This window comes from Talpa occidentalis, unplaced genomic scaffold (assembly GCF_014898055.3).
Source record: "Talpa occidentalis isolate TD23 unplaced genomic scaffold, MPIMG_talOcc4v2.1 talOcc4.12, whole genome shotgun sequence".
NCBI classification, from domain to species: Eukaryota; Metazoa; Chordata; class Mammalia; order Eulipotyphla; family Talpidae; genus Talpa; species Talpa occidentalis.
This window is the reverse complement of record NW_023601212.1, coordinates 22,077,618-22,091,691: the sequence shown is the minus strand read 5'-3', so window position 1 is coordinate 22,091,691 and position 14,074 is coordinate 22,077,618. Positions and strand designations below refer to the sequence as shown.

The following is a 14,074-nucleotide window of genomic DNA, read 5'->3' as shown; positions in this document are numbered from 1 at the left end:
GGGAATCAGAAGAACATGCAAATAGTCTTTCCCATTTGCTTCAAAATGATAGGGCTTGGGGAAGAGAGTACCCAGCGGGTATAGATGAATTAAGTGATACAGATTAGCTTGCTGTGGCTGATTGTTAAAGGCAGGTGATGGAAACATGGAGGTTCATTCAATATACTATTCTCTTTACTTTTTAGGTTGAAAATTTTCCATAAGATTTTTAAGAAATCCCTATCCCCATGGAGCTTACATTCTTTTTTTTTTTTTTAAAGATGTATTTATTTATGCATACAAGAGTTGGGATACAGGCCAGAGATGCAGGAGTGTGAGAGGATTCACCAGAGACAGAGTGGGGAGCAGAACAGGCAGATTGACCGAAATACACTGTTGAGGGGAACTGCGGGCGAGTCAGGAGAGGTCTGCTGCGCCATGTGGGCCGCTCCCTGGCAGGCTTGGGATTGAACTCTTGCTGCAGAGGCTGGGGATTGCTTCATAGTGCTGTGCTTAACCCCTTACTCCAGGGAGGCCCTGGAGCTTACATTCTTTCTAAAAGGAAGATGGTGTAAGAGAACCGACAAGAGCAGGATACCCAGTGCTTATGCACAGTCTTCTTGTTCTCTCTTTGCTGTTCATTGGTGCTTGGCCCACGATCTTTACTTTCACTTCTCTGTTGAGGGACTTCCTGGCAGGACCCTCTCTTGCACCTCTCTGCTGACTTCTTGCCAATCTGAGAGCTAATTTCTCTATGTAGTTCTCTTCTCACCCATGCAGGAGGAGGTGGAGAGAGAGGAGAAGGAGAAGTGTGGGAACCAGTACACCAGGCCGGCACTTGGCCACAAGTTGCTGGGGCTGCCAGTCTGACCTACAAGATTTGACTCTAAAGTTTGGTTCAATGTGCTGTTCCACTGATGGTGCCCTGGTGGTGTCTGGAGATCTCTGCATTCCCTTAAGCACCCCATTTGCTCATTACTTTTCACTGCTGTTTCGAAGTTTGACCCAGTGGGCAATTCTGCCTCTCGCATGCAGCCCCTGCTTTGCTGCCCTTTTCTGATGTAGATAGTCTATAATCCAAATTCAAGCTTGAACACCAGTGAACTTTCCACCAGAGGGAGGTCCTGGAGGGTCCTCTAACTCATCATGTGAACTCACTGGGCTTTGTCCCAATGAACTGCCTTTCCCGGCTTCTAGAATTCTTTCTGATCCTAGCACCAAAATTTTTCTTGTTGTCCTGGCTTGAAATGAACATTATGGCTGACTTCTCTCTATCCCTCCCTCATTTGGTAATGAGATCACCAAGTCTCCTTACTCTATTCACAAATTACACCCCTTCTCTCTTCCTTTTAGGCACATGACCTCTGTCCCAGCTCAGCCCTCTTTACCTCTCACCTGGAACATCAAATGTCTTTAAGGAGAAATTTCCAAATCCAGTTGGTTCCAACCACCCCCTTAACCATTTCCAATCCCTCCCCCTTCCTTTCAATGTTTACAAGTAAATATGACCAACCTTCCTAAAGACTATGTTGCTCCCTAGATCAAAAACCTTTAACAGGTTTCTTTACACACTGGTTAATATCTAGACATTTTTGCAATGATTTGGCCCAATTCCACCCTATGGCCTTAGAGCCACCCACGTGCTTCTTATGTTCCAGCTAAATGTTACCACTCACAGATCCTTCCAAACCACTCCCTTTCCCATCCTGAGCCTCTGCTCTTGGCATTTCCTCCATCTGGATTCCACCCCCTTCTCACTCGTGTACCGAAATCTGATCCATCCTTCAAGGCCCTAACTCAGAAGTCACCTTCTCCCTCAAGACTTCCATAATCCAGTGCGAGGTGACTTTGTGGTCCTGACCCCCAGACAAGTATACTTTTCATATGACAGTTTTCATGTACTGTTCTTACTGATGCTATTTGATTATTAGCCATCCATTCTCACTCGATCATAGGTTTCTTTAGGTTGTGTTTCTGTACTCTAGGGATTTGCACAGAGGAGCTGCTTGAACAATGTAGGTGTTGACAGACTGAATAAATGAAGAAATTAATAATAGATTCTACTGGGGTGAGGAAGGCTGATTTTAGTAGGTTCATTATTAAATATTGGAATATTTCCTTTCTGATTGGTAAGTTTAATCAGTGGCCCAGTGGCCTCCTGCTGAGAGCCCCTGAACAGGATCCAGCAACTAAAGAGGTGATACTTTACTTGGCAGTTTTACAAATTAGTTGATGCCTCCTCAGTAATTCCAAATCTCACCCATGGGGAGAAGCAGCATCACAATCAAACAGGTTTAACAAAATTGACTTTTAGGCAGGATATTGTACTTGCCTTGGCATAAAGAGATGGAAAAACAGAGACATGGTTCTGTAGAAGATAACTGTCCCAGTAGATAGAAGTCATGTCAATGTTTATATAAAGACTAGTGATATATGAGTGGTTATTAAGACTAGTAGTAATAAAACTAAAAACAATCAGCATTTTGACATTTCTAATCTAACTTAATTTTCACAAGAATGCTTGGAAACCACTGTTATCATCTCATTTTACAAATGGATAGATCATACCAGAGGACCACATAGATAGTGCAGGCCTACTTTGGTTTATTGCACATTGCTTTACTGTACTTTGCAAAAATTACGTTTTTTCCACCAGCAAAAAAAAGGTTACAACTCACTAAAGGGCTCATGGTTACAACTCACTAAAGGGCTCATCGCTCAAGGCAATGGTTAGAATTTTTTGTCATTAAAATATTTTTTAATTAAGGTATATACATAGGTTTCTTTAGACATAATGACACTGCATTCTTTTATTTTTTTTTAAAGATTTATTTATTTATGCATACAAGACCTGGGGTAGAGGCCAGAGGTGTGGCGGGTGAGGGGATTCACTAGAGACAGAGTGGGGAGCAGAACAGGTGGATTGACTGAAATATACTGCGGAGGGGAGCAGCAGGTGAGTCAGGAGAGGTCTGCTGTGTCATATGGGTTGCTCCCTGGCCGGCCAGGGGATCGAACTCATGCTGCAGTGGCTGCGGATTGCTTCATAGGTTGCATCTTAACCCCTTGCGCCACCGGGGAGACCCCTGACACTGCATTCTTTTTTTTTTTTTTTTTTTTTTTTAATAGAGGCATGTTATTTATTTATTTATTTATTTAGTTTGTTTTGTTTATACATGCACTGGGTCCAGTCAGAAGCGCGGGAGGGTGAGAGAATTCACCAGAGCCAGAGCGGAGAGCAGAGCAGGCAGAAGGACCGAAGTACACTGCTGAGGGGAGCAGCGGGCGGCAGGAGAGGTCTGCGCGCCAGGTGGGACCCTCCTGCGGTGGCCGGGGAGCAGCCGGGGATCGAACCGGCGCTGCAGCCGCAGACAGCTTCGCAACCCAGCACTCAACCGCTGCGCCACCTGGGAGGCCCGACACTGCATTCTTAATAGGCTACAACATAGTATAAATAAAATTTTCATAGGCACTGAGGAACCAAAAAATTTGTGTAACTCACTTTATTGTGATATTTGCTTTATTTTGATGATCTGAAACCAAATCCACAATATCTCCAAGGCGTGGGGCCTCTCTGGTGGTGCAAGGGGTTAGGACACAGCACTGTGAAGCTACCAGGAGCCTCTGTAGTACTTGTTCGCTCCCTGGCCAGGGAGGTGACCCACATGGCGCAGTAAATCTCTCCTGTCTTGCCCGCTGCTCCCCTCAGCAGTGTACTTCATCGGTCTGCCTGTTCTGCTCCCCACTCTGTCTCTGGTGAATCCTCTCACCCCTCCCCCCCCACCTCTGGCCTCTACCCCAGCTCTTGTATGCATAAATAAATAAATCTTTAAAAAAATGTATCTCCAAGGTTTGCCTGGAATATGGTACCTGTAGTGAAAACACAAGCCCTTGAGTTCATAGAGCTTCTCCACTATTTCATCCTGTTTGCATATAAGGCTACAACAATATGGTGCCTGTTAATAGAGGGCAAGATGAGAGAGGGAGAGAAGAGCAAGGTAGGGGATGAAGGGAAAGAGGGGAGGGAGAAGAAAAGTGAGGAAAGAGAAAGAAGAGAGGTGAGAAGAAACAGAAGATGACAATGAAGAAGAGGGAGGAAAAGATGGGCAAGAGGGAGGAGGAAGAGGAAAAAGAGAAACATAAACATTTTGAGACTGACTGTCACAGGCCTTTTGGAAACCCTACATCACATCATATTAAGCATATTAAAATATATCCAATCTCCAACATTTTTTTTAACAATTACAATATTTTTATAATTTTTTCTTTGAAATTTGATCTAACAATGATTTCTTGGCAATCACTGCACATAATCAGGAATTCTGCCAATGATGAAAAACTAGCCCATGAATCATTTTCAAGGAGGTAAAATCTTGTTATGATAAATGTAACAATTAAAGAAAATGACATAATAACATTTGTAGATTTAATGAGGCACTTATTCATTTCATTTTCACAGTTTTCTTTTTACATTTTGAAGCCAATTATGTTTTTCAGATTTGCAACATTTTTAGGTCTCCAACACCAGCAAAAAGTCCTGGTTGCAAATGTTTGAAGGTTTTGCAGAGCAGGGATATTGGAAGTGCCGTCAGTTACCCCTTCCCCAAGCTGCCTTCCTACCTCTTCACAAGGGGTATAGACTTCTGCTTCTACTCTGTACTAATTCCCTCCCCAACAGAGTTCTTCTGGAAACTCCCTCCCCACTCTGGATCTGGCAGTGCCACTGGGAGAAGAGCAGCAGATGGAGAACTGATGCAGCTGGAGGGCTTAAGACTGGGAAGCTCCCTGCCTCGCCCATCCTGGACCTAGAGGCAGAGTGATTACCAGTGAACACTCTACTCTGGTCAACCTGAGTGCATTCCCAGCCCCAGCTGCAGTCAAAGATGACACTAACCAGTCCTTCTTTGCTTTTGGGGTTGCTATGACAGTCAGGAATTTGCAAACCAAACTGGACCTGCAGAAGAATTCTGTCCTTGGCCCAAAAACTTAGTGTTTCCAAATGGTTCTGCTAACGGTTCCTGCTGTCCCCTTTGACACCTGCCAGATGGAAGACTCTCTAAACTGGGAATTTGGAAATGTCCCTGCACAAAGGCTGTTTTCAAGCTGGCTGAAGTTGTGTTAGAAAGAATTTAGGTGTGATCGAAGGAACTTCTTGGCAAGAAAAGTTGGAAAATATTACAATAGGTCCTAACCTCTTGACACATCCTTCATATTTGTTTAGTGCCTATGATTTGCTAAGCACATTCACATAAATAATTTCACTGGAGTTCACATCTACTCAGTGAAGCAGTCAAAGTAGACATTATTATATGTGACCAAAGACAAGGAAGGTAAGGCTCAGTAAGAATAAGATTGAACAGCTAATAAGCAGCAGAACCAAGAGTCTGGGCTCAATTACTAATTTCAGTTTGTGGTTAAGCCCTTTTAATTCTACCATGATGCACTCCAAAAAATAAAATAAGTCACAGTTAATCTGGATGGTTTAGGAGCAGATTTTTTTTTTTTAAGACAGTAATATTGTACTTGTTTTTATTTATTTATTTATTTGTTTGTTTGTTTATATATTTTCACTTTGGGTAAAATACACATACCATAAAATTTATCAATTAACCATTTCTTAAAAAAGATTTATTTATTTATTTATACAAGCACTGGGTACTGTCAGAAGCGTGGGAAGGTGAGAGAATTCACCAGAGCCAGAGTAGGGAACAGAACAGGCAGATTGATGAAATCCACTGCTGAGGGGAGCAGCGGGCACGGCAGGAGAGGTCTGTACACCATGTGGGACCTTCACTGGTGGCCGGGATCAAACCGGCACTGCAGAGGCTGCAGGCAGCTTCGCAGTCCAGCGCTCAACCACTGCGCCACCAGGGGAGGCCCAATGTAACCATTTTTAAATGTATATTTCAGTGACATTAAATATGTTCAGATTGTTGTGCAATCATTTCACTGCCATCAACTCCACAACTCTTTTCATTCTTTTTTGTGGGGTGGATGGGAGGTGACAGAGCGGGGGTCTAGATGCTTTATGTTTTTTGCTTTAACTTTGGTTTCTTTTTATTGAGGTAACATGGTTTTTAAACTGAATACATTTCAGGTGTGCAGCTTCACACCTTGACAGATGTATATACCACACAACACCTACCACCAAAGGCCTAGCTGCCATCCCCTCCTGACTCCTCTACCAGTCCCGCCCACCCCCCATCCCCTTCCCATTTTGTTGTCAGAATCTAAGGACTTGGTTTCATTTTTCCATTTGCTTGGTTTCTTTAATTTTCCACATATGATTGAAACCATACGGTATTTATCTTCTTCTTTCTGACTTCTGTGACTTTGCAGGACCCCCATAAAGTCCACCCATGCTGTCACAAATAGCAAGATTTCAACTTTATTTTAGTTGAGCAGTATTCCAGTGTGACTAAAGAGCACATCTTCCTTACCCTCTTGTCCATAGAAGGGTACTTAGATTGTCTCTGTATCTTGGCCTTTTTTTGAAAAAGATTTATTTTATTTATACAAGAACCGGGGTACAAGCCAGATTTGCGGGAGGGTGAGAGGATTCACCAGAGACAGAGTGGGGAACAGAATAGGCAGAATGACCGAAATACACTTCTGAGGGGAGCAGTGGGTTCAAGACAGGAGAGGTCTGCCGCGCCATGTGGGTTGCTCTGCAACTGGCGGGGATCGAATCGGCACTGCAGAGGCTGCAGACAGCTTCACAGCGCTGTGCTCAACTGCCTGTGCCACCAGGGAGGCCCTATATCTTGGCTATTATGAATAGTGCTGCAGTGAACATAGGCATGCATATATCTTTTCACATGAACTCTTTTCATCTTGCACACCTAAAACTCTATACCCACTCAATACCATTCTCCTCTGCCTCCAGTCCTGGAAATCACCATTCTTTCTGCCTCTCTAAATTTGACTACTCTGCATATTTCTTATGAGTGGAATCATGCAATACTTGTTCTTTTGTCTCTGACTGATGCCTCTTAGTGTTAAGTCCTCAAGGTTCATCCATGTTGTACTATATGTCGGAATTTCTTTCCATTTAAGACTAAATAATATTCCATTGTATGTATAAGCCACATTTTGTTTATTCGTTTATCAATGGAAAGTTTGAATGTTTTCTAACCTTGGCTATTGTAAATTCTGCTGCTATGAACATGGTTGTAAAAATATCTTTTTGAGTCCCTGACTTTAGTTCTTTTGAGCATATCCTCAGAAGTGGGTTTGCTGGGTCATAGTAGTTTTTTTTTTTTTTTTTTTTTTTTGAGGAATCATCATACTATTTTCCATAACAGCTACACTATTTTACATTCCTACCAACAATGCAACAGTGCACTGTCTTAATCTCCCTATATTCTTGCCAACACATTATTTTATGGTGTTCAAAAAAAAACAGCTATTAACTCTTTCAATCCTAGTGGGTATACAGATGGATAAGTTTCAAACACATAGTTGTCTGGGTCAGTTTATTCAGAGGGCTTAAAATGGTCCTAGTGAACCAAGTTCAATTGACAGTCCAGCCTTAAGCCCAACCAGAAATCTTACAAAAGCATTCTACTAGTCACCAGGGAAAGCACCTGAGTAATTTGAGCAAATACATGACTGGGTCTTAGGGCTAATGGATCTGAACTGCTCATCCTCCTCATAGGAATTTCCTGTACCTTCACCCTGAGTGCAAATTCATTAGAAGGTACGTGTTAGCTAAAGGCACCTGCTGCTGTAACTGGAGGGTATATGCACCTTCTTACATGGAGGATGATGAAGGTGGGTGCTTCCAAGTAGGGTGACAAGGTTTTGGGACCTCATTTGCATTTTGTGAGCTTCCTTCTTTATTCTTTTTTTTTTTTTGGATACTTTTTTTTTTATACAAGAACCATGGTACAGGCCAGATGTGCAGAAGGGTGAGAAGACTCACCAGAGACAGAGTGGGGAACAGAACAGGCAGACTGACTGAAATACACTGCTGAAGGGAGCAGCAGGCGAGACAGGAGAGGTCTGCTGTGTCATGTGGGTATCTCCTCGGCCGGCAGGGATCGAACCAGCACTGTAGAGGCTGTGGACAGCTTCACAGTGCTGCGCTCAACCGCCTGCACCACCAGTGAGGCCCCCTTCTTTATTTTTTATCCACTCTGCCCACTTCAGAGGGATGAGTTAGATTGTAACTTTAAATGATTTTGAAGAAAGTGCTTTATGAGTACAAGATGCAATTATATCCTGTTCTGTTCAGAGTTATAATTACCTCACGTGGCAAGAACTGCTGGGTACCCTAACGTGATTTAAAATTGTGAGGAAGCTTGGGGCTGGTGAGACAGGGACTGGGAACCTTGTCTGAATGTCCTAACCTTGGGTGCTTAAGCCCTACCCAACCGAAATGTCACCTCCTCCATGAAGTGGTCCCTGATCACTATGTAGAAAGAAGTTGTTTCTTGTTTTTAAATTCAATAGCACTTCACCTATGCCTTTTTCAGGCCAGTGGTTATGTTTTATCTTCGGCTTATGGTTGTTTATGAGCAATCATGTATCTCCCACCAATTTCAACTGGATGGCCCGTAGAGGCAAAACTACTTCTGATTTGCACATAAGATAAAAACAAATGTTTACCAAAGTTCCCTAAGGGAAAAGAAACCTAGTAAAAGGAAACTGAAAGTTTCTCTTATGCCTGAATTATTGGCTAGAAAAGGGTTTCAATTTTTAAGCCTCTCTGGTCACAGAGTGTTGACAATGGACCCTGGTGAGCCAGTGAACAGGGTCTTCCCACACCTCCTGGTGCTCATCCTCAGGGAGGTCAGGAGACACCACCCTGAGTACTGTGCCCAGGTTCTGCTTCTCCCATGAGTCCTGCGGTGTCTTTTATGAGCACGCAGCAAACACTTCTGAATCAACTAATTCTTTACTTCAACTGAGAAACAAGAAACAGAAAGAAATGACCAACACAAAGTAGGTCATGCCACTTTACCTACAGTTTACACTTCCAGTAACATAAACAACCTGAGTTTACAAAGCCCTGGCATCCCTGTTTTTTTTCATATGAAAAACGGAGGCTCAGAGATGTTAAAAAATTTGTTCCAGGTAACTCAGTAAGTGATAGTGCTCAAGGGCTCGCTCTGATGTCACACATCTTACTCTGTCCACCACTCTCCACTGCCTCTGGGACACAGGCTGCAGGCCACATCTGTCCTGTGTTTTACCCCACCCTCTGGGAAAAGGATAGTCAGGGAAGACACGAAACAAAAGGCTGCAAAACACTGGCCTGAGTTTGTGTCACGCGTTTGTGTGGGTGTGCTGGTAAGGAAGGTGGAAACGTTTCTCCCCCTTCTCATCTCTGCATCCGCACCACCACAGACATCCGTCTCATCACCCGGCAGCTGCAAGCAGCTGCTGACAGCTCCCAGCATCTCAGCCCATTAAAGATATGAGTTCCCCAAAGGACACCAGGAAATAATCAGCCTTTTCTTATATTGTCCTTGGTTTTATCCTATAGTTTCAACTGAGCTTCATTCTGTACTGAGGGTAACATGCCAGTTCTTCCCTGGACCTTATCCCACCTGTTTCTGTCAGGAACCACCAAAGAGTTTGCTGTTCTCATTCTTGACCTTTTAGGAAGGGACAGAGCTGCTCTGGCTGTTAATCTTCCACACTGCTGGAAAGAGAATGGTCTGGTCACTAGGCAACTGGTTCCAAGCTTGGCTCTGCCTCTGATTTGAGTGACCCAGAGATAGCACAGCCCCTGGCTGCATCTCAGTCTACAAAATGAGGAAGTTAGAGCAAAAGGAACTGGACAGACTCATCCAACCCCACAGTGGGGATAGCAGCTGCACAGCGGTGGAACTAATGCAGGCTTATAGGCTGGAACTCATCTTTTAGGACTGAATGAATGGGGGGAAAATACATGTTGCTATTCCCCAGCCGAGGAGATAGGAACTATTTCTGTTTCCTGGTTTGCCAGTTTGTATTCTTTGCACTGTGCTTACATGTCAGAGAGAAACATGCTGCTGGATTCTCAGAAAAAATCACATAGATCTCTCTGACTGTGAAATAAAGCCAGCCGTGGATCTGTGGGGAGAGCTCCTTCAGGAGACAGAGAGGCCCACGAGAGATAGTGGCAAGAAGCCTGAGCTAGAATCAGACCAGGGGTCTCAGAACTTCCTCACTACCAACTAGCTGTGTGGCCCTAGACAGGTTGCTGTTCCTCTCTGAGCTTGTGTCTGCTTCATCCTGTAAAACACGGAAGTTAGATCAGATATCTAACGACTGCAATTTAGCTTCAGCTTATTCCACTCTCATATGGCTTCCTGTGGCATTTTGTCCTGTGGATAATTCTGAGTATACTTAAGCTAAGATCTTCTGATGTGGATCTCAACTCAGAGGTGGGGGTGGGGAGGGATGATGTGCAGAAGGGGGAAAGCACAGGGATACTCTGACTCTTTTGGCTGTGTGTGCATCTAAGGAAGTAGCTAGGTCTCAGCTCCTCTTAGGAAAAGGAGATACTATCTCCCCCTTCTTGCTAAGAGATGAAAGACCCCTTGCTGATCTAATCACTATATATTTCAGAGTCCTGAGCTGTCTTGTTGCATAAATTCAGGAGAAACAGAGACAGGAGTTAACTATTGCTGAATACCAGTGTGCTGGTGCTAGCGGCTTTCTTTACATAATCTTGTGTATCATCTTCTCAACAAGTATGTGAGAAATCTTATGGATGAAATGATGTAAACTGAGGGAGGTTAAGAAACTTGCCCAGACTCCAGAGTCAAGATTCATCAACAGGGCCTCCCCGTTGGCGCAGCGGTTGAGCGCTGGGTTGTGAAGCTGCCCGCAGCCTCTGCAGCACCAGTTCAATCCCCGGCTGCTCCCCGGCCACCAGAGGAGGGTCCCACATGGCGCGCAGACCTCTCCTGCCTCCCGCTGCTCCCCTCAGCAGTGTACTTCGGTCCTTCTGCCTGCTCTGCTCCCTGCTCTGGCTCTGGTGAATTCTCTCACCCTCCCACACCTCTGGCCTATACCCAGTGCTTGTATAAATAAATAAATAAATAAATAAATAAATAAATAAATAAATAAATAAATCTTAAAAAAAAAGAAAGATTCATCAACTTTTTATTCAATCAAATATTATTGATATACCATTTGTTTCTGAAGCTATATAACTTGAGGGGGATAATTTCATACCTCAACATGTATACATGCTTCACTCACTCTCCACCAAAGCTCCAGTGCTAGTCCCCCATCACCTTACCTTGCTCCGCACCCTCCTGTCTGGTAAACTTCGTAGTTTTCAGATTCCAAGAATTATTTTTTTGTTTTGCCAGTTCAGTTTCTTTGGTTATTTGTATTCCATAAATGAGTGAAACCATCCGGTAATTGTCTTTTACCTTATGATTTAGCATAATCACCTCAAGATTTGTCCACTTTGTTCCAAAAACACTACTTCATCTTTTAAATAGCTATGTAGTATTCCGTTGAGTACATATACCACAATTTCTTTTTTTTTTTTTTTTAAAGATTTATTTATTTATACAAGCACTGGGTACAGTCAGAAGCACGGGAGGGTGAGAGAATTCACCAGAGCCAGAGCGGGGAGCAGAGCAGGCAGAAGGACCAAAGCACACTGCTGAGGGGAGCAGCGGGCGGCAGGAGAGGTCTGCGCGCCATGTGGGACTCTCCTCCGGTGGCCAGGGAGCAGCCGGGGATTGAACCGGTGCTGCAGAGGCTGCGGGCAGCTTCGCAACCCAGAGCTCAACCGCTGCGCCACCGGGGAGGCCCTACCACAATTTCTTTATCTAATCATCTGTTGATGGGCATTTAGGTTGATTTGGCTATTGTGGAATAAGCTGCTATGAACGTAGGGGTGTATAATTCTTTTCATATTAATGTTCTCATAGTCTTCATATATTGATAAATACCTAGAAGTAGATCATACAGTATTTCCGATTTTAGTTTTTTATTATTTATTTATTTATTTATTTATTTATTTATTTTCTGTGGGACTCTCGCTGGTGGCTGGGGAACGAACCGGAGCTGCAGAGGCTGCGGGCAGCCTCGCAGCCCAGCGCTCAACCTCTGCGCCACCAGGGGAGGCCCACCGATTTTAGTTTTTAAAGGAATTTTCCATAGAGGCTGCACCGATTTACGTTCCTACCAACTGTGGATGAGCTTTTCTTTTTCTCCATGTCCTTGCCAACATTTGTTGTTTCTAGTCTTTTAGATATGGGCCATTCTCCCAGGGGTGAGGGGACATTTCATTGTGGTTTTGATAGGCATTTCCTTCATATTAAGTGCTGTGAAGTTTTCTTTTTTCTATGCACTTGTGGGCCATCTCTATGTCTTCTTTGGATAAATGGCTATTTAGCAGGTCCCGTTCATCCTTGATCCCACATCTGCCCACCATCACCAGGAGGTCTCTGCAACCACATCCTTCACCAAAAATAATGTCTACCTCCCCAACTGTCAGGAGGGGCTCAAATACCCATGCAGACCCTGCCAGTCAGCATGTTGCCCATGGAAAATATTTCCTGACCTTCACCACAGAAAGTAGGGTACACTGTCTCCTGTGTGGTAAAAATAGGACTTGACGAGAGAGCCCATTCTGAATGGGCTTTAGACCTTAACAACATCATGAGGAAGTTTTCTGGCAGCTGCAGATACTCTGCAAAACAGATTAAATTCTTTCTCAGGGGACATCCTTATAAATTTTATAAGAAGTGTCAAGATAAACATGGTGCTCCTTCTATCATTCCAAACTTCAGCTCTCTTAAGATTCAATAGGAGTGAAACATCCTCGTCTGATAATACAGAAGCTTATCAAGAGAATCTAGTTCTTCTGGGCCTCCCACCTTTAAGTGTCCCTGTGTCAGGGCCTCCCTGGTGGTGCAAGGAGTTAAGTCTCAGCACTATCAAGCTATCACCAGCCACTGCATCATGAGTTCGATCCCTGGCCAGGGAAGTGACCCACATAGCATAGCAGACCTCTTCTGTCTCCCCCACTGCTCCTCTCAGCAGTGGATTTCAATGGATCTGCCTGTTCTCCTCCCCACTCTGTCTCTGGTGAATCCTCTCATCCCCCACACCCCACACCTCTGGCCTAAACCCCGGCTCTTGTATGAATAAATAAACAAAATCTTTTTTTTTTTTTTAAAGTGTCCCTTGTGTCAAGAGTCAAATCTTAGCAGACAGCTGACTGGCAGCCTGGAGGCAATCACCTGTTTCAGACTGTGCCTGTGACATGTCCTGTTGTGGGTCTCTCCCTTGGGGACATCCTAGCCAGATTATTAAAAATCCTCTTAGTCATCTAAATGAAAGCCTTCAGTTTGATTATGGAGAATTTTTGAATCTTCAGCTAGGTGAGAAAATGCAACATGAACCTGTTGTTGAAGAATCTTTTTCAAGCAAACATCTGAAGACCACAGACATCTCAGCATCTTTGTACACACAAGGGCCATTTTTTTAACTCACCAATTTTATTTATTTATTATAGCTTTTTATTAAACTTTTAAATTTTTTACATCATTGTTCATTTTTGACAGTATTTGATTTCTCCACTCAGGTATAGTTCCCTGTCCATCTCCCATCACCACATCACCACATCACCACATCATCTGTGAACCCTCACCATGGTCCCTGGAGCTCTTCCCTGCAAGGGCTATGTTTAAGGAGAAACTCCATGAAATCACTGTTTTAATACCTTGATGTGTCTATTAGTGAAAGTAGTTCAGTCTAGAACTTCAGAAAAAAATTTGCCCAAGTAGCAGTAATCCAAAATCAGTCTGTCTTGCCCTTCAGCTATGTGAAGACACATCAAGAACCCCACAGTCTATAATGCAGAATTGGGCTTTATTTCACAAGAACCCAAACCTGATCTTGGGGTTTCATCAGCCTCATTCCAGAAATAAATTTCTGTTGTTCATTTATTACATATTTTTAAAGATTTATTTTTATTTATGCATACAAGAGCTGGAGTACAGGCCAGAAGTGTGGAGGGTGAGAGGATTCACCTGAGACAGAGTGGGGAACAGAACAGACAGATTAACCAAAGTACACTGCTGAGGGGAGCGTGGGCATGGCAGGAGAGGTCTGCTGCACCATGTGGATTGCT

General features: G+C 43.7%; 1 pseudogene; it reads left to right on the top strand.

The window, feature by feature from the left end:
• Window positions 1-11,818: 11,818 nt before the first annotated feature.
• LOC119242086 (E3 ubiquitin-protein ligase RNF138-like) lies at window positions 11,819-13,429 on the top strand (annotated as a pseudogene).
• The last annotated feature ends 645 nt before the right edge of the window (window positions 13,430-14,074 follow it).